At 29.4% G+C, this 21,542-nt stretch overlaps 1 pseudogene across 1 annotated transcript in view; it reads right to left on the bottom strand.

Moving 5' to 3' along the window:
* LOC148311962 (uncharacterized) overlaps positions 1-21,542 on the bottom strand; it is a 36,036-nt pseudogene that overhangs the window by 8,019 nt on the left and 6,475 nt on the right. The window contains exons 5-10 of the transcript XR_015839330.1: positions 20,434-20,713; positions 19,082-19,214; positions 14,664-14,686; positions 13,160-13,381; positions 10,173-10,315; positions 9,610-9,716 (exon numbers count right to left, since the gene is read on the bottom strand). The product of XR_015839330.1 is annotated as an uncharacterized LOC148311962 (transcript). The remainder of the gene's footprint in view (positions 1-9,609; positions 9,717-10,172; positions 10,316-13,159; positions 13,382-14,663; positions 14,687-19,081; positions 19,215-20,433; positions 20,714-21,542) is intronic.

Raw genomic sequence — 21,542 nt, 5'->3', positions numbered from 1 at the left:
ATGGTTTCAACTTATGGGGTCCATACAAACAATGATATGACTGTAACATCAAAACTTGACGTGATGCAAGTTTGTCACCTTATAGACTTTGAAAAGAGAACAATGAACTGAGTCCAAATCAGTCATCAAAATGTCAGTTAAAAAATCATTGTTGGCCAGTGTAATTAATTATAATGTTATTTTGGATTTATGTTAAATGTAGTATATGTAAGTAAGTGGTATTCTTAACGTGTGAACGTTGAAACGTTGACTGTCCTCTTAACCGGTGATATTTTTAATTTCTTTTGTAGCACAATTTCAATTTACACGTTCAATGTTCCATGCAAGTATTCTGGTAAAGAAAGTATGATGCAGATTAAAATCTCAATACAAAAAAGTGTTTCATTCTGAATAAATTCATGAAATTTTTTTTTCACGAATTTTTTCTTTATTAAATAAATCGATCCCTTTCTTTTGATCAGCTAAATTATATTTACTAGAGAACTAGGAAATATCAAGAAATTAAAAATATTCAACGAGAAGTCCGAAAAATAATTCCATATTCCAATAAACATTCTTAAAAAAAATTGCGGCTTCTCTTGCAGCCGTTCGCGTACTGACATTTATATTTGAGAGTACACCCATAAGGTTATTTTATCAATATCCCATAGAACACCTTATATAAGCTGTTATCAATCTATGAGAAAGAGCAATTATGTATATGAAAAGAAATTCCCAGCTTCTAAAAAACAACATAATAGTAATTATCAGTTGCCAAAAATATCACTTTGTAAATGAATTCAAATTTTCATCACGACCATAATCAAGCTAATTATTAAAAATAAAATAAAATAAAAATAATTGTGTTGAGGGATACTTATCATTTGTTATTTGTAGTATTTAAAATATTATTTTATTTTCTTTAATATTATTTTTATTTTTATATCTGATAATAATATATTTAAAATACAAGATAATTGCATCTTAGATCGGTTGTTGCGGAAATAAATTTTAACGATTTCACCGTTATTTCGTTGAAGAAATTAACGTTTTTACTTGTTGTTCAGATATTGTACCGTTATAATTTAATGAAGAAAGCATGTTAGAGTGCAACATTCTTGTTCGATGCATCTGAATGCATACATTTGTACAGATGAGCAGACTAGGTCAGAACAGTGAGTTTAAGAAAGTTTGTGTAATTAAATACGTAGTTAATCATATTTTATTTATTCAGATACAATAAAAAATAATAATAAAAACGTTGAACGGAGTTAAAAAGATTGTAGTAATCTAATATTTTAAATCGTATAAAAATTACGAAAATTGTCAAAAAATATTTAAAAACCATAAAATGTGTCAAACTGTGTAAACTTGTCAAATGACTTTGTAAAAACAATTAAAAAAATTATTATGACCTTCTAATAATTTTGAACTGTTTCAAAACAAATAGACTTCACTTCAAGATTTTTTAATACTTAAAACTATCTACTTAACATCAAAAAATAATTGGCTGTTTACATAGGTTGCATTGTAATGCAAGTTCTCTAATTACTATTTTTTGTATATAATATGGATGTCTTATCGGAGACTGTTTTATACAAAAGAAGCTGGAAATGTAATCGAATGGTGAAATTTACACATATATAATGTGATCACTTACGCCAGCTAATGCTATGTGGCCAACCTTGGAATGCTAAGCATCCATCTTCTTACTTAAAAAAATTATCTTATTTGAGGCACCTACATATCTTTTATTCTACGGGTCATACAAGTCATATATGTATATGGCACCCGTAGAGTAAAAAATAAGTCTCAGTTTTATTTTTAAGGAAAAAAATGTGTTAATAGGCGTTACAGAAGAAGGAATCAGAGATAATCTGAGTGAAAACATTTCTGTAAAATGTTACCATAATCATATTATTTTTTGACATCCCATCAAAGATGTAGAAGGATATGGAAGTCTGGGCATTTACGGGGCTTACGACCGTCATAGGCTGGTTTAAGTGATCACTTTACACACGTGCAACATTCACCAATTCTACCCATTATTGACAACCACACTACTCAAATTCTTGGAAGTTCTACATATATATGAACCAATTTAGAAACCTTGTTCATGAATTATTAGAACTTCACTAGAGACATCTATTGGTGAGATGTAAAGAAGCTTTTTACTAAGCAGAAACTCTTATATTAGTATGTGAGATCCGAATCCTGGATTATAATCACACACATGAGAAACGCCAGAAAATACCATTTTCATTTTTATTATGAAGCTTATAATTTGACCAGATAATTTATTTACAACATTTTGAGTGTGTCCAAATACTTGTTCACAAAATCTGGATTATCTCCAATTACAGGAGTTATTTTCATATTATTTTTTGACATCCCATCAAAGATGTAGAAGAAATGGTGACATCTCACCAATAGATGTCTCTAGTGAAGTTCTAATAATTCATGAACAAGGTTTCTAAATTGGTTCATATATATGTAGAACTTCCAAGAATTTGAGTAGTGTGGTTGTCAATAATGGGTAGAATTGGTGAATGTTGCACGTGTGTAAAGTGATCACTTAAACCAGCCTATGACGGTCGTAAGCCCCGTAAATGCCCAGACTTCCATATTCTTCTACATCTTTGATGGGATGTCAAAAAATAATATGAAAATAACTCCTGTAATTGGAGATAATCCAGATTTTGTGAACAAGTATTTGGACACACTCAAAATGTTACCATAATCACGTTACCATAAATCTAAATATTTTATTTTAAAAATTAAAAATTAAATTAAAATGTAGGCAAGGGAGGATATAAATAAAATACCTAAGAATATATTTTATTAAACATTGCCGACCATCACAATTGTGACAGTCAGTAAACCAGATCGCGCAAATCTACCACCAGACGTCGCAAGCGACGCACTGGTAAAAACAAAAGACGTTAGATGAAAAAATATGGTATTTGGTGAAAGTGTCATATTTAATGTGAATTATAAAAGATTGTTATAGAATAAACTTTTATCTTTATTTTGTCGTCTCTTTATTTTACAAAGCAACACATAATTTATTTTATTATTTCATACCCACTTAATTACAAACATAAAATAGATTCGGAGGTTAGCGATATATATCAGTCGTGAGTATTTAGCTAATTACGTTGCTTCACAAATCTAGTTTTCTAGAATATATAGGTAAATGATAGAAGTAAATAGACGGTATGTAAATATATAGTGCATAAATGATGTCCGTTCTTCCAACGCAATGGGAACGAAAGCGAATCCAATTCACTTTATGTAAATACACAGTTATCGAAGACATAACTTTAATGTCGGACAATTTGCCGACTGGCTTAGATCGATTGAATACAATATTGGAGTTTACTCGTATCTCGTTTAATACTGCTCATAAATTTATATGGACACAGGGCTGACAATTTTAAATATAATCTTTAACTTAACACTCCCCTTATCATTCATCGTTCACTTTGAGTAATAACTCTTTAACGATGAATGATAAGGATAGTTTTAAGACAAGAGGGTTTCCTCCACATAATAAAAAGGGGACGTTCGAGGGAATAAACGCCAGAGGACGCCCATGCCGCGAATATCTAAGCGACTTATACGAAGACGCGGGCTGCTCGACGTATGAAGAGCTGAAGAGGGTTTCGGAAAATAGACTAGAATGGGAAAGGAGATGTCATTTGTTGCTGAAGACCAATCCGCAGGATTGAGACCAAAAAGAGAGAGAGAGATATCAGGAGAGGGTTATATTACCATACTACAAAGTAACAATGTTTTTAATATACAAAATATATACTTTTATATCAATTAATTTTCACCATTTAAGACTCTGTACCTTCTAACCTTGTACCTTCTTTTTCTTCTGTACCTTCTTTTTTTCGATCGGACACTGGTTTTTTACCCTACGGACAATTTCGATCTATAAAATTTAGAAAGGCGTGTCTAGACATGGTCTGGAAGGAAAATAGTAAAAGATAATCATGGGGTGAATGTGATTGGTAATAAAAGTAGAACAAGACCAAGAAAAGCTTGGCGTAATCCAGTATTTCAAAAACTTGTGGTCAAAAATGTGGTCATGTCAGGAATTGGATTAATAGGTGGGTATGTTTGAGCATATCCATGCATGTACAGAGGCTTAGATTGGTAGCAAAGAAAGCTTGGTGTGGCGTTCTCTTATTTCTACCTACTTCTGAGGGGAAGGGGCATGATGCTTATTAGTAACCCCTGTTTGTGTCCAGATGATGCAAAGGGCACCACAATTGTCGCTAACTACATGAAGGAAATCTTTGCTCTAGATTTTTGGGTATTAGAACGAAATTTATTTAATCGGTAAAAGAGTGCATAAGAAGGAAGAAGGAGTGGAAGTAATTACTCATTTATAAGAAAGGAAGTGGATATTTTCATTAATTTTTCAATTTGATCCTAAACACATAAAAATAATAATCAAAATAAAATAAATGTATATATTTAAATAAATTTAATATCTTCTTAAACCATTTTTTAACCGATGGCGAAATACGAACGTCCTCCTGTAAATACTCTTCTTTAATTGGATATATAAGATCAGATCTTACACAATATGAATAAATATCATTAAAATAGTAATTTAACATAGATCGATATGCTAAAAATCAACAATATTAATGGTTTAAGCCTCAATCCGTCAAAAGTATTTATATCTGGCTTCTGATCGTTATCGCATATTTCAGCATCTTCAGACGTTTCGTTTGCGAAATCTAGTAATATTATGTACATACACACGTGTATTTTTATGCATACAGGATGGTGCAAAATAAATCTACAATTTTGTTATCAAATAACTACCTTACAAAATAAATAATAAAAATTGTTAAGTTGAAAAGATGATATCCGTCAAGTGGCTGCCGCCAGTGTTGATAAACATTTATGCCCGTTTTATCAATTTGTTTGGATACTACAGCAAACCAAAATGTTGAATATAATTGACTTACGATACCATTTTCCATTTTCTTATAGGTGATCAATTTTGCACCATACTGTATATTCGTTTAAAATCATTGAAAAAAACAAGCTACGAAGTCAACTAGGAGATGGCTTTTGAAGTGGTTGTAAGAATTTAATTTTCAAAACGAAAGTACTATTTTCACGTTTTCACCAATTTTTAGAAACACATACATATAACCATAGATGGCTGCCGTGAACTCAAGCATAAAGTGCCTTGAGATTTATGATATAATTATGAGTTTAAAAGCTTGAGTAGTGTGTATGTCAATCATGGGCAGAATGGTGTATGTTAGACGTGTGTAAAATGATCACTTAACCAGCCTTTAACGAATCATAATCCTTGTAAATAACCAAACTTTAATATTCTTCTTCATTTATGTTCTTCTTCTTCTTCTTCTTTTTCTAGATCCTAAGGATCTGTTTGTACCTCCGCTTGTAGCTCTTGGGATTCATGTATATTGAGATGTCAAAATACAACAAAAAAAAACATTGATTGATTCCAAAGTCGCTTTATTTATCCATGTTATCCGAATTAATATCCGTTTTTATTTTAAATTTTACTTAACAAATACCACTTTAACAGACGGCATATTGGGATCGATTGTCCTAAATATAGTATGTAGGTAGGTAACTTTAAAATTGCATCGAATGAACTCTTGCCACACGTGATGGGACGTTCCTCGGTTGAAATAGTGATATACATATACCAAGTGAAATTTAAAAAAAAAAACTATTTTAATTTAAAATTTATACAATTTTACATATTCAGTCAGGATAGCGACGATATAAGTTAATTACAAAACTTCAAATATGATGAACCTTCAATAATAATAAAAGCATAAAAAAAATCTATTGTCACGTGTTTCGATACATTCAGCATCATTATTCGTAACAAACACCGTATACAGTATTTGATAATGATGCTGAGTACATAAAAACACGTGTATTAATAAATTTTAATACCTAGTGGTATTTACCAAGTAAACTTTAAATTGAAAATGAACGGATTACAATTAAGTGTCTGCCGAATCAATTAATGAAAAAATAAAAAATAATTTGAAGGTTTCGAACGGATGTTTGATTTTTGCAATAGCGGCAATTCTGGACCGTTTTACGTGTTTAAAATTATCGATTTTAGAACTTGCACATTATAATATTATAGAAACTAAATATAAGTGAGAAAGGCGGTAAAGATCAAGGCCGTTCGAAAAAGGATAGTTAATTTTATACGCTCAGCTTAATCATTATCCAACATTTTTGCACTAATGCATAGCAGGTGATTGAATTTAGTGTATACAATAATATCTTGATATCGATCTTTGAACCAAACTAATAAATATCTTAGTAGTTTTAACACTTCACGCTATTTTTAAGGTTAATTAATCGTTTTTGAAAAACGTGATTATTTTTTTGGACTTAGAAGAAAGAGCAGTTTGCTTTAAAATGGTAATTTGAAATCATTACATTTCGATTCACTAACACAAGAAATGTATAGGTAAAAAAAATATATAAATATTGATAAAAAGGAAGCATCACGCTGGCTTCCTTCAGGGTATATCTTCAGGATAAATCTCCTTATTAATCTGTCTTTGAAGATGTGTATCACCTCTCCCAAATACATGCAAGCCGATTTTTCTAACCTGAATGATAAATGATCATTGTATGATTTAATACAATTTTTTAGTCTTGTATGCTCATGGTAACAAAACAACAATTATTTTGCATTAATGGGTAACTCGCATTTAAGATTATTCAGTATGCGATCGGCTGCGCGAGAATCCGGTCCTGTCTCTAAACACGATTTTTAAAAAAATGTATTGCCAATTGACTTTTTTGAGAATATGGTATATATTGAAAAAAAATATCGATAACTATACTAATTCAACAAAAAAAATATATGAAAGTAAAAAATCATCATTATTTTTTACACCCTACCTTTCAATAACTCCTTTCTTTTCAAATCCATGTATTTATTTGGAAGAAAAACTATTTTTAGTACAAAAACGGTAATTTAAGCGAAAAATTCAAATACTTCATATATGACCTGGGTTTCAAAGAAAATTAAATTGCGATTTATCGTATTATATTGGGCCTTTATATTGGGTTTTTTAAACAATGATTTTTTTTTTCAAATTAATACTGAGCGAATCAGTTCTCATGAAAACATAACTATAATAATATGTATGCATAATAAATACTTAGATCGAACCTAGAAATTCAAAATTAGAGTCCTCAACATAAACCACGGGACCACAAAAACTGATTAATTTTTTTATTTATTTTGTTTTTTTTTTCTACATTTTAAAAATCTCATCGAGCAAATCAAATATTCAATAATCAGCTAAACTTATCTGACATACGCTTTTCTGATACAATTAAAGATAATCCATGTGAAAAAAATTATTCGAATTACGGATTTGATATCTCGCTATTATAATATTTGAATTATACGCTTTATATACGCTTATAATAATTAATTCATTGAATTCTATTGTTAAGGTAAAGCTAATTGTTCCCGCTGCATGCGAAATCTAAAGTTTATGATACATCTTAATTGTTTTATATTCAATAAATAATATTATGCTTCTATAAAATGAATTTTTCTCCGCCTCCATACTGAGGTGGTTACCACAATTAGCTGCCATGCTGGAGGTCCCGGGTTCAAGCCAGTGTGGACAAAATAAACATAACAATATTAATATTCTTATTTATCAGACACTGGATTATTGACCCTAGGGATGAGATGTCAATTTTAGAGGTGTCTCAACATGATATGAAAAGGTTGTTAGTCTTGGTATACTGAGATTTTTTTCATAATAAGGGGAAGTTGAAGAAGAGACACCTTTAGAAAATAAATGTATGTGGTTTTTCACTATATTTTTTTTTTCAAATTACCCTAGACTGGTACCTGAAGCGCAATCCTGACTACCTTACTTTCATATGATAAACGAGCAAATAAACATTGAATACATTTGATTCAGTACTCTATGCACCATTGGGAGAGGATTAGGATTAGTGGTAATAGTAAGAATAAAATTCATTTATATATAAACGGATTTACTACTACTGATACCTATTCGCACCGAATGGTGCATAGGGAACTTCTTCGAATTGATGCAATCTAAACATTGCAATAATACCCTTGACTGGCAAGCGCATGACTGATCACCTTGCCTATTTATATTTAAGAAAGGTGACCAGTCCAGCGTTTCAAGCATTAGTCAAGGATAAAATCAAATAAATATTAGAGTTTAAAAACATTTGTATTTGTTATGACCCCCTGGGAATCGAATTAGGGACATGCAGCACGGAAGCCAAATGCGGTAAGCACTGCTTTTATAAACACAACGCAACTATGAAATTGTGAAACTTTAAAAAGTGTTTGGTCAATTTTAATGTGTTTAAAATTATCGATTTTATAGAGACATCTATTTAAACAATCTTTTGAAATTTTTGAAATCTATAAGCGTAAGAAGTAAAACTACACTAATTTATATATTAATGCCTTTTACAACCATTCACATAAAAGTTTGGTCAGATCACAGATGAGCTTCGCGTATTAACACACAGATGGCGTTGTACCAAATATGTTTTAATCAATCCGCAAAATAAACTATACTTTTGCACTACGCAATTAGATTTTTTTTTCTTTTTAATTAATTCAAATTATAAATACTTACTAATTTTAAAATTTTGGATATTATTTGTTTAAGTTATGAAATAATCGTTTAATATTTCGATTTCTGCGTCAGTAAAATAATTTAGATAATCTGATGCCACCAAAAATACTGCCCCTCCATAAATTCAACAAATATTTTTAAATACGATGTTTGAAAATGATGCGGAATGCATCAAAACACGTGTCACAGTAGATTTTAAGATTTGTGTTGTTTTATTTTTTATTTCGGCATTCACTTTGTGGTAAGACATGATGAAATTGTCAAAAAAAACTATTTTTACCACTTCAGATTATTTTTATTATAACGACTAGTTTTGGAAGCTGTGCTTCCGTCTTCAGGTCTAAATATACACTGCTTATATTTAGACCTGAAGATATACTTATATATGTCGAGTGGTAAAAAACCAGGGTTTTTTTTCAATATTTTTTTGGTCAAAAACTACGATATTTTCCGTGTTTTTATTATTATTTATATTTTAATTATTTTCATTTCAATTGTTTAAAAATAAATCATATGTATAAGACTACTTTTTAGTAAATTGATGTTAAAACTAGTTTCAACTTGGTTTGTATTTTCACCTATTGAGAACATCTTTAGTTCTCGAAACTGGTAGAATTTACAATATAACCTCAAAAGCTATCTTACCCAACTGTTATTATCATTAAATTATCACCCTTTTCCACAAAGTTAATGCTTATTTAATAAATAATATAACCCATCATATCTCGTGAGTTTACTTTTAGTAAATTTAGTAAGTAAAGTTTTTTTTATGAATTTCTTTTTATGGTAATAATAATGTCTTTTAAAATGCATAAAAATTTACTTTTTGAATAAAAAATATGCACATTATGGTAACTTGTTTATTTTTATGATCAAAAGAAAATTGCATACACACTTACATAAATTGATAAATAATGTTTTATAAAAAGCAAAAATAAATAAGCACATTTTAAATATTTATTTTAATAATAGTCATTATACACAGCTTTCTTTAGTTCCTCTTCTGGCTTAGGTTTTGGAGCGAAAGGATTCTTCTCAGGATCGGCATTCAGTCTGAAATTATATTGAAAAATAATAAGAGTGATTTCCGTAAAAAAAATCAAAGGAATCAAGGTAGACGCTCTCTTTAGAAATCAGATTATTTACAAAATAGTCGAAAAAAATTTAAAGTAGGTATATCAAACATACATTTGTTTTACACAATAACAAAAAAGTGACCGAGTTTCATCGTTACCGACATCAATCTGATGTCATAAATGTAAATACAAAAAATTTGAGTATCTATTTCAACCTGTCGATGAAAACATCTGTAGTTTTCGAAACTAGTCGTGTTTACATTAATGTACTCAAAAAGTGTTTTATTTTATATTTTTATTTATTTGTCGTCTATGTCATGTACATAAGCATGAAATCTATGAAGCAATTTTATTTCTTATGGTTTTAACTATTTCTCTACAGATTTTTTTGGTATTTTTTGTTGTTGTTGGAGAGATTTATATTTGTGTTTACCTGTACAAAGATGGCGCATGCGCACAATCTACATTGTACCACCAATCACAAGAGAAAATCTCCTGATTGAACAATGTTCCGTTGGCGCATAAAAAGGAAGCTCCCTGGTCGCCCTCGCGGCCATCATGGCAAGTGTGGTAAGCCTGCAAGGATTTTTTTTTATTGTACAGCTTTACATTTAAAAAAGTAAATAATTAACAATAATAAATATTACATTACATTAACAAATATAGTTACATCAATAAAAATAAAGCCAATTAAACAATTTCACATTTGTGTTCTAGTAACTATTAAAAATATTCAGAAATAAAAAACTGGTATAAAAAATAGATTTTGTAGGAAGGAGAAGGATTTCTTTCTATTTCTTTCTTTACTCTCTCCCACCCCTGCGGAAAAGGGGTGTGATGGCTTATTTATTCAATTGGTTACATTTTCATTTTGTTTTCAATGACAATAAAAAACAAATTACACTTTGTAAAAATAATCCGGGATTCGGATCTTACATACATCCAAATAAAAGGGTATCTGCTAAAAAAAGCTATCTCAATCTAACATAGATGGCTGTTGTGAACTCATATGTACTGTGTCATGAGATTGATGATATATCTAGAAGTATTTGCATGCATTGTTTCATGAGATTGTTCATATTTCCAGGAGTTTAAAAAATTTGAAACTGTAAAATGGTAAATATTGCACGTGTGTAAAGTGATCACATAACTAGCCTTTGACAGGTAATAAACCCTGTTAATACCCAGACTTCCATATTCTTCTTCATTTGTCAAAATCAAACTCGTAAGTAATTTCAAAAACAAACGCGTAAGAAGTTGTAAATTGCATTTCCGTTCAAATTAAATAAAGTCATTATTCTTTGCTACTTGTAAATTAGAAACACCATCAAGCAAACCACGAAGTTTCATAATTGTGTAATTTATTTCCACTTGTATTCATTACACATACATTACAAATCAACAACTCTAGGCAAACAATTAAAATACAATTACAAGTATTTTTTCTCCGTTTTTTATTATTTTAAAGGTATTAATTGGGACTTCCCGCTGGGGTATATATACAGAATACAACGCCACACCACTCTGTCTTTGTAAAAAAAATCTTCGCCTCTTCCATGTACACAGATCCAACCTGACCACTTTCAATAATTTAAAATACTTTATCATGCCAAGTTTTCATCGATCTTCTTCTGCTCATATTTTAAACTTCAACTGTCCAATATTTTTTTTACTGTTCCTTCTTCATTTATTCGTTCCATATGTCCAAATCGTCTCAACACAGCTTTTTTAATTTTATCGATAATGCTTTTTTTTAGATTCGCTGTTTTAGGGCACATTCGTTTCAGAGATCGTATTTTTACTGCATTTAATCTACTTTCACCCTTCTTTTACAAACTCAATACATAAATTATAAGAACATTATATAAACCTCCATACATTAGCAGAACTGCTGATATAATTAAAAATTCCACTGATGTATTAAAAAATATATTAACATATTTTTGACAAATATTTTTTTGTGTAAGCGTCACGATCCTGTTTTTTTTTAGTTTGCTCTAATCAAATAATTTAACAAATCCGGATTATTATACAAATTTACATTAAAACTGCAAATGTTATTGCTTAACAAATTAAGGTAGATCAATTATTTTATTTCAGTATAAACCATTATTTGTTGAAATATGTCAATTTGATAAATATAAAAGTATTTCACAAAAGACAATGGCCTCTTTTTTTACTATTTACCTTTTATCTATGATTACTTTACCATTGAATACATAACCGAATGTTTTTACTGTTATGCTAACAACGCTTTGTATTTTATTCGTTTCTTTCTTAGATTTTTTATAAACCTATTCTGCTATTATGTAAAATTCCAATGTTGCGAAATTCGTTCTGGATTGCAAAAAATAGGAACTAGATATCATTCTACAAATGATTTGAAAGCCATTCTAATTTTTCTCAAATATACGTATCTCGTTACAATTGTTGGTACTTTAGGTTGGGTTTGACACAAATTTACAGAATCAAAAAACTATCCTTAATTTTCACACCAAATTTAATGAAATGTTTGCTTTTAAAGAAAAACGAAACGAAGCAACCGTCTCAAAAAATTATTTTATCAGTGATTTCTAATCATAATTTGAATGTGATTTTTCATTAAATATAATGTAATTAATGTTTTATAACTAACTAACTAACCATCACGCCGCTTCTCCACAGGGGTAGGCAGAGAGAATAGAACGCCACACCACTCTGTCTTTGCAAACATTTTTCGCCTCTCGTGTCATGTTTTTCTCGGTCTTCCTCTGCTCCTTTTTCCAATTACATTCCCCTCTTAATTTTTTTTACCGTTTTTTCCTCATTCATTCGTTTTACATGTCCAAACCATCTCAACACACCTTTCTTAATTTTATCGATAATGCTTAATTTTTTTTAAATATTTTCGTAAATCATTTTATGCTAAATGATTAATGGATAATATTTTACGCAACGGAAAACGGTAGAAAAACGTATCCTCACTATATCACCCGACTTTAAACGCTGCTTGAACGAATGAATTCTTCGTTTTTCTTTTTCATCAAAATCTAGTACAGTATGTTACATGTCGTTGAAATTTTCGTTAGAAATTAAGAACTGGGTTTCGTTTATATCAATTTTGAGCAAATAAAGTTTTGAAAAATTATTATTTTAAATTAATGAGAATATGAAACAGGGCGTAATACTTTAAGCCGAAATACCGCAGTAAGAAAATTTTACTATAATCCTTCTAACATATTATTTAAGATATGAGTGTTTTTAGATGGATAAAGTGAAATGTATGATTCGTGTAAAGTTAAGTACAAATCATGGATAGATTGGTGAATGTTACACGTATAACTTAACTAGTTACGACAAGTCATAAGCCCTATAAATCCCATATTCTTCTTCATCTATGTTGCAATGACAAATGATAATTTTTATCTCTTTTTTGTTTACCTGGCATCCAGTTTCAACGTTGGCATACATGCCGGGATGGACTGGTACGTCTCCACAGTGGAAGTTGGTATGGGGGACAGAGTGGTAGACGGGATAGTCCACACCAGGAACTCCAGGGATCTTGCTCAAGTCCTGCGGCTTCTCATGCTCTCTCAGAGGCTTCTTCTTCACGAGCAACTGTTGAGGGTAGTAATAATCCGGCTCGTACCCTTGACTGTAATGCTAAGACAAAAAAAATCATCAATAAATAATCAGTAATATTTATTCAATACTACCCTGGACTGGTACCTGAAGCGGAGGGCTGATTAGCTTTCTTTCATGTGTTAACGATCAAGATAACACTGATTTTATATGTGGCAGTACCGTATGCACCATTGGGTGCGGATGAAAGTTTAATCAAGAATAATATTTTTTATTTGCCTAGGAAAATTTTTATTGCCTATTATTTACAAGGATTTAGAATATATTCAGTTTATATATCTTAAAATTGATATTAAAGTGTATATTATGTGTCTTATTCGTCTTGTCATATCTTCAAAATAAGACACCACCAAATCTGATAGATATTTATGCCCTAATGCCTCATCAAATTTTGTCAACTGTATACCTTATTTCGCACATTCTGTTCCCAATTGTAATCTTTATTTTTCTGTGTTTCTTTAATTAATAAATATTTATTAGGATTTAAACATGTTTTTAAGCAAAACATTTTTTATCTATTTGTATATTGTAATATGACAACAACAACAAAAATTAATTTAATTATGTCATATTTATTTAACGAAATTTAATGAACAATACTTTTTGGGAATTTAACGTATTTGAACCTAAATATAGGAAACGATAGATACCTTTTAAAAGGGATTTTATAATACGTTCACTCAAAGAAACTATCTAAAAATATAATGAAAAATAATGAATAATTTATTAATTAAAATCTCAAAATAAAAAAAAAAAACGTTTTCTTCTAACCCTTATCTACAACGAATAGTGCACAAGGTACTGCAGCATATCAATGAAATGTTATCTTGATCATTACGTATATTAAGGCAAATTTCTTACTCCTATTCAGGTATCTTAGGTAATATCAAAATAAATGTTTGAGAGAAAAGTCACTGATATTTATTATGATCCCCTTGAGAATCATACTTGGAGGTTTTAACACGGTAACTTAACGTTCTAAGCTTTATGAAGGGTGGTTTATTTATATTGTTCATATGGACAGATGGAAACAGACTTAGAGTCCAGGCTTAATACTTGTGATTATTTTATTTTTTAACAATTTTATTGTTTTATATCTTGTAATGTATAAAATCTGGAACTAATTAAAAAAAAACCTATATATTTTATTAACTATATTGTAAACCCTATACTGTATTAATGTATAAATATTTCGGCACAACACAGGCTTTGCCTTAAGAGCCATAATACATATTATAATTAAAATATTTAAAAAAATATCTATGTCATATAAAATAACAATTTCTCGCTTTTTAATACTTACATTAGCACGAATCGCTTCAGCAGCTAGACAGAAGAACGCGACGCTTATGGAACAAAACAGCAAAGCTTTCATTGAGCACATGTTTGCAAATCACTTGATTTAGGTGAATTATTTTAAATGACTAAATAACTTTTATTAACCAATGACAGTTCTTGTCTGTGAGCTGGTTTTCTGTAATGTGACAACGAGAACTGTATCGTTTGTAGCAAAAGCAAAAGTACGGTTAACCCTTCACTAATCATTGATATTATATTATACAAAAACTAATAAAAAAAAAACACAACATTTTTAATCACAAAATACTCAAAGTTAACATTTAGGGAACGGTGCCGAATACTGTAAAACCAATATTTCTCCTGTTTTGAATATTGAAAGCATTAACTTTGTGGATCATATTGATATATTATTTCGAGAAATAAAAATACTTTTTGTTTTGATCCACTTACATTTTTATTAACCCACTAGTTTCGGCAACAACCTGTTGCCCTCTTCAGGGTTTAATTTATGACTCATAAATTTACAAGGTTTCGGAACCTATTTGAAATGAAAGAGTTTTAAAAGTATTTTAAACTGCATGAATGATTAAATATTTACAGGGAATAACATCGGCTCAAAAGTTGAGGAGATATATCTATATATTTATATTTATATACATCTATATACATCTATATATATATATATATATATATATATATATATATATATATATATATATTTATAGATGTAAATATATATATAAATATATATATATATATATATATATATATATATATATATATATATATATATATATATAAATATATATATATATATATATATATATATATATATATATATATATATATATATATATATATATATATATATATATATATATATATATATATATATATATATATATATATATATATATATATATATATATATATATATATATATATATATATATATATATATACGTATTAATATGCCGTACAATATCATTAATATTTTTAATATGTGTATTACATATATTGCATTTGCGTTGTGGTTATTCATTTATACGTTTTTAACTTTTTTTTTAATGTTGTTAATGTTAGTATAAAACCACTCACCGAGATTTTAGTTTACCGGTTTTCGAAACATGTCCATCTCTTCTTAGGAACAATCACTACATAGAAGCTATCTGGCATCGTAACCGAGATGACAATTCCAATTCCAATATCGAATTTCTATCCATTACGAGTTAGTGTGGATGAAATAACAGAGAATAATAAATATGTCAAAAATTATAAATAAATTCTTGCCTTTTAAAGGGTTTTAGCCTCCGGTTAAATATTACACATAGAACAAGAATATAAATCTGTTGTAATATGTACGTTTCACGCGACACTCGGTGGTTCAAAACAATCTTACCGTTTCACTTTCACTACACCCATTCTCACATAACAGCCAGTAAACATGTTTACGGGCATGATGAAAACTAAACCCCAGATGTAATAACCACGATTTCTTCTTGGATGACTGCAATAAATGATTTTACGACCGATAATACCGTAGATTGAATCACATCTTATCATAAAATTACTACCCTAATATCAATACTGATGAAAACTACTGACTTAATTGATAATGATTTATTATAAATTTAAATCGAACTTAACTATGAGTATTTCAATGTTTTAGAATTCAGGACATAAACCCTGATGATTACAAGGTTCTTGTCGAAACCGATTGGATAATGATTGATTTAATCCAATATCCGCCTCCGTAGTGTAATGGTCAGCACGCTCGGCTACCGTTCAGGAGGTTCCAGATTCGATTCCCAAGGGGGGTAAAATAAATATAAGTGATTTCGCACTGTAATATTTCTTCAATATTACCCTAGACTGGTACCTGAAGCGGAAGGCTGATCACCTTTCCTTCATGTGTAAACGATCAAGATAACACTGCGTTTATACGACGCAGTGCCCTATGCACCATTGGGTGCGGATAATGTTTTTTTTTTAATCCAATAAATATACATTTGAAGGATCAGAAATGCAATATTGGCATATAACATTGAGTAAAAAGATAAATTTAGTTCAAAATATCACCTTGTAACTAAATTTAACCAATCATTACCCTCTCTTCTCTTTATTCGATAAAAAAAAACAAAGATTTTAAAGTAAATTACGGTTGTTGAATCCATTGAGTGGTCCAAATTGATCCACAATCAGATTCAATGCAATTTTTTAATTTAAAATTTACTTGGTTTAATGTACCACTATTATAACATATGCTTTGATAAATTACGCATCATTTGGACAATGCATCAAAACATGTGTCTCAATGTTTTTTAAATGGTGGTAATTACTAAGTAAGTTTTAAATAAAAAATGTAAAAATATTACCACAAAGTAACTGCCGAAACAATGAATGCAATTTCTAATGAAAACAAAGAGAGATTCGGAATTTTTAAGAGCATCTTACTTTTCTTGTGCATTCGTTATTTCAAGATACGTCATTATGGCACCTTTCTATTTGTTATCAACGCAAAATATCTCTGTTTATTTAACTTTTTAATATTTTTAACCAAAATTTAACGATGATGCCGAGAACTCGCATGTGAAAGAATGTGCCAATTAAAGGATAAATACTATATCTTAATTTGAAAAGTGTGAGGGTTATGAAGTGCGTGTTTACGCTGTGTTATCTTGATCATTACTTACATGAAGGTAATGTAATCACTCCTGTGCTTCAGTGACCATTCCAGGGTTATATATACTTATATATAAATACAAAAGAGTAAAATCAGTAATATTTATTTTCACCCCACTCCCCTGGGAATCGAACCCGAACCTCCAGCACGGTAGCTGAACACGCTTACTATTATACTAACAAAACTCTCGTAATTGAACGTAATTATTCTCAAGACTTTATGAATAGGGTATTGTTATTAAATAGGTACCTACTAGTTTGGTAGCCTAATTTCGTAACAGCTACCAAACACTTATAGCTCTACTTATTATATTACATATGTAGGTATAAATGAATTTAAAAAACACATGCAAGTACATTCAGGCCTCATTTTAATCGGTCACTTTCAGTTTTAAGTTTGTTTCTACAGATATGCATTACTGAAGGTCTCCCCAACACGAACATAAGTAAACATTTAATATTTTTAAACGTTAAGGCCCAGAATTCGTTTAATCGCAACTTGATTTACTCTAAACACAGGTAACATTTTACGTAATTGAATTTTTTCTTTAAACATCGTTTAACATTGAAAAAATAGGTTTTTCTTCAAAATAATTATTTTTTTTAAAAAAAGAGAGTCGATGAAAGTCAATGAGTTAAATACAAATTATTAAAAATATTTTTTTCGTTATATATTCTAAAAAACTAAAAACATCCAATATACATTTCCAAAAAAAATTGAGCGTCAACACACGTGCAGCCCTGAGACGAGACAAGAACGCTTGAGACAAGCTTAAGATCTAAGACTTAGATGGAATTCTGGGTATTTACATATCGCTCAATCCTTTCAAGAACATCATAAATCAAAAATCGTAAATTTTCAGTTATGCATGTTTTTGGAATGCCTAGAAAATTTACTATATCCCAGCAAAAGAGGCATATTTTTAACGTTATATTTACCCGCTAAAGGGCAGAAAGTGTTGTTTTTACATTTTGAAGAAAATGAATTGTTTAATAATTTTTTTAAATAAACTTAATATTTTTTAAATGGAGAAAAAACCTTCAGGTTTAACTTAAAAAGATCTGTTGCACAGTAAAAAGTTCAACGAGTGGCTTAATATTTATTTTTAATATATTGTAGTATATTTTTAAACTTTAAAAACGTTCTCCTGAAAAATCAAGTTTTTTGATTTATGACGTTCTTGAAAGGAGTGAGCGATATGTCTAATCGTGGAAAGAATGATGAATGTTGCACGTGTGTAAAATGATGGCTGATCCAGCCTACGACAGTTCATAAACCCTGTAAATACCAAGACATATTCTTCATTAAAAGAATATATTTTTTGAGTAAATTGTTCAATTTTAGTCCCTTTTAATGAATGCAAGCATACATTTTTTTTAATTTTCTATATCGAAAAAGTATACAATATGATATCCCGTAGATAGTTCACAGATTTGGTTGTATTTCGTTATGTTTTCTTAAATCATTTCTAATGTAAAACAGATTATAAAAATCAATTATCCAAAAAATCCACTTAATTCAAAATTTTAATCAAATATTTATGGTTGAAAAATATTTACACACCTTGTAAATATGAAATAATTTGGGATTCTTATAACTTGGGTAATAAAAACATCAAGGTTTTCACTTTGCGCTTGGTATAAAAAATATTTTATTTTAAAATATGCATCCCATATCCCTTAAATAAATAAATTTCTAATTTGAACAATATTGTTTTAAAAATATTTTTAATTATTGGCTTTTACTAAATGGCACAGAATTGTGGGGTATTTTTATTTTTCTTTGATGATTATTGAAATTATTTCTCAATCGGTTGAATCCCATGCCTTTTTTTGTCATTCCTTGGAAAAATGATGCTTCGCTGTCGAAAACCTAAAAAATACTACAGTATATTAATCGATCAAAAATACTACACAATTTAGAAGAAAATATATGCTTTAGGTTAATAAATAGGCTGGAAATAATTAGGCAGCATTCAACATATATTTAAGATAGAAAAAGTGTATTTAGTTTAGCTTTTTTTATAATTGGTATGAAACACACGTATGAAATATGTATTTAATTTAAATAAATCAATCTAATTTAAAATGTGATAAGTATATGTTCATTTCTTTTTGTCCGACATTCGTTGCGAATGCACTTCATTATCTGGTCATAAAATTGTTGTTATTTGACTGAAATTACTTCTATTATAACTGTTTTTAATTGTAAAAAACAATTATGTGTAAACAGTGAGCACGCATTCACTGACTTCACATTTGAAAATGACTTTATTTCAAACTAAATAATAAAAATAACCCTTACAGTTGTATTAAAATAGGATGAGCCTCCTTATAGCACTTATACAAAGTAGAACACATTTAAATGTTTTTGAAAAAGAGTCAAAATTGGTAAATGTAATATGAAAAATTATCCGTTAGTAATTAAAAATTTAATAAATATTTATTTTTGAAGTGACAAATAGTGATTTTTCTTCGTATTTAATGAAAATACGTCAACAGTAATATGGATCTATTACATATTATAATAGATCCATATTATTATATAAGTGATTTTTTTCATTGTCATATTTATTCCATATTACCCTGGACTGGTACCTGAAGCGGAGGGCTGATCACCTTTCCTTCATGTGTAAACGATCAAGATAACACTGCGTTTATATGACGCAGTGCCCTATGCACCATTGGGGTGCGGATAAGGGTTTTATTATTATTATTATTATTATATATTATAGGTGTCTCAACTTGATAACATGTATCAATCGTTTTTATACGAAATAATATGGAAATCTGACGCGTGCAAAGCATGCAAAAAGATACTTACATGTGTAAAGATATCTAACACCATTGCATATGTACAAGTTTCTATTCCAAGACCAAAAAAGAATGCAATATAGATGTTCAATAATGGATAGAATGGTGAATATTACACAAGTGTATGAAGTGACTACTTTTGCTAGTCGATTGCCAGGTCAAAAGACTTCCATCATCTTTCGTATAAAAACGAAAGATGCTATTTCTCAAGTTCAAACACCTACTATAATATTGAAATATCGATATGGTATTGAATAATTAGTTTCTAATTAATTTACCTCAGGTTTGAAAAGCATGTCATCAAAATTTAGTTTGTTTATTCTCATGGGATTGTTTTTACTGCCGTAACGCATATTTTCGTAGTTATTTTCTAAATTTCCACTATCGTTCGTATTGTAGTTATCCGTTGGAGATTGTTCTGGTTTCGAGTGCTGTTCAAAGAGGGCAGTGTTAGGAAGGTACAGAGGAACAAGAATTGGTTTAAAAATTGGTTTAGCGGTATCTTCCAAGTGGTTGTATAAGAAGTTCAGATGGTTTGTTTTTAATTTCACAGGGGACCTGAAAAAATAAATTAAAAATTTCTTAATTCATTTTCAAACATGTTAATAATTACAAATTGCAACTTACAATAATGTGCCCTCATAGGATTTTTCCATTAAAATTATATGAAAAGTTAATTGTTTGTGACGTGCAATCAAATGAGACATGGTGGAATGATCCGATCTTTTAAAGATCTACCGAGTAACACTATCCCTTTATAAATATTTTTTTTATGCTTAGTTTCATTATTTAACAAAAAGGTAGCAGGTTGTAAACCCAAAGAATACCTATGACTATTGTTTCTAAAAAAGTGAAGGTTTTTGATTATCGTCCTTATTCTCGTTTTATTTATGTGTCGTTGTTTTTAAGAATATTTAGTAACAACGTCAGTCGTAGGATAGTTTTAGAATTTTGGGTTGAAAATATAATTTGTTTACTTAAATAATCATAAAACATATTAGAAACTAGGCGATCGTCATGGATATTCCACAAGAATCCTTAAGAAGAAGAAGAAATACATCTAAAGAAAGACCAAATAAATCATAGATGTTGCAGAAAGATAGCATTATTTGAAGGCATGACCTAGGTCAGGCATGCGACCTTTTGGCTATTCTAGTGCGGCCGTTTGATTGATGTCAATTTTTTATACAATTAAAGGTTTACCGATTTAAAAATAATAATAAACAGCAATGAAATTGACGTTTCACTAGTTGAAATCAACGAAGCACCTAAAGACCTACAGATGGAATTGATTGAACTATCAGTGGATGATATTTTAAAATCATTGTTTAACAAAGACCCAATTGAAATTTTAGAACCTACTTTAGAATACTCACGTCTTCGACAA

This window comes from Brachycentrus maculatus, unplaced genomic scaffold (assembly GCF_059751285.1).
Source record: "Brachycentrus maculatus isolate JH-2025_06_01 unplaced genomic scaffold, ASM5975128v1 h1tg000055l, whole genome shotgun sequence".
In the NCBI taxonomy this organism is placed as follows: domain Eukaryota; kingdom Metazoa; phylum Arthropoda; class Insecta; order Trichoptera; family Brachycentridae; genus Brachycentrus; species Brachycentrus maculatus.
The sequence above is the reverse complement of the archived record's forward strand: the minus strand, read 5'-3'. Positions and strand labels throughout refer to the sequence as shown.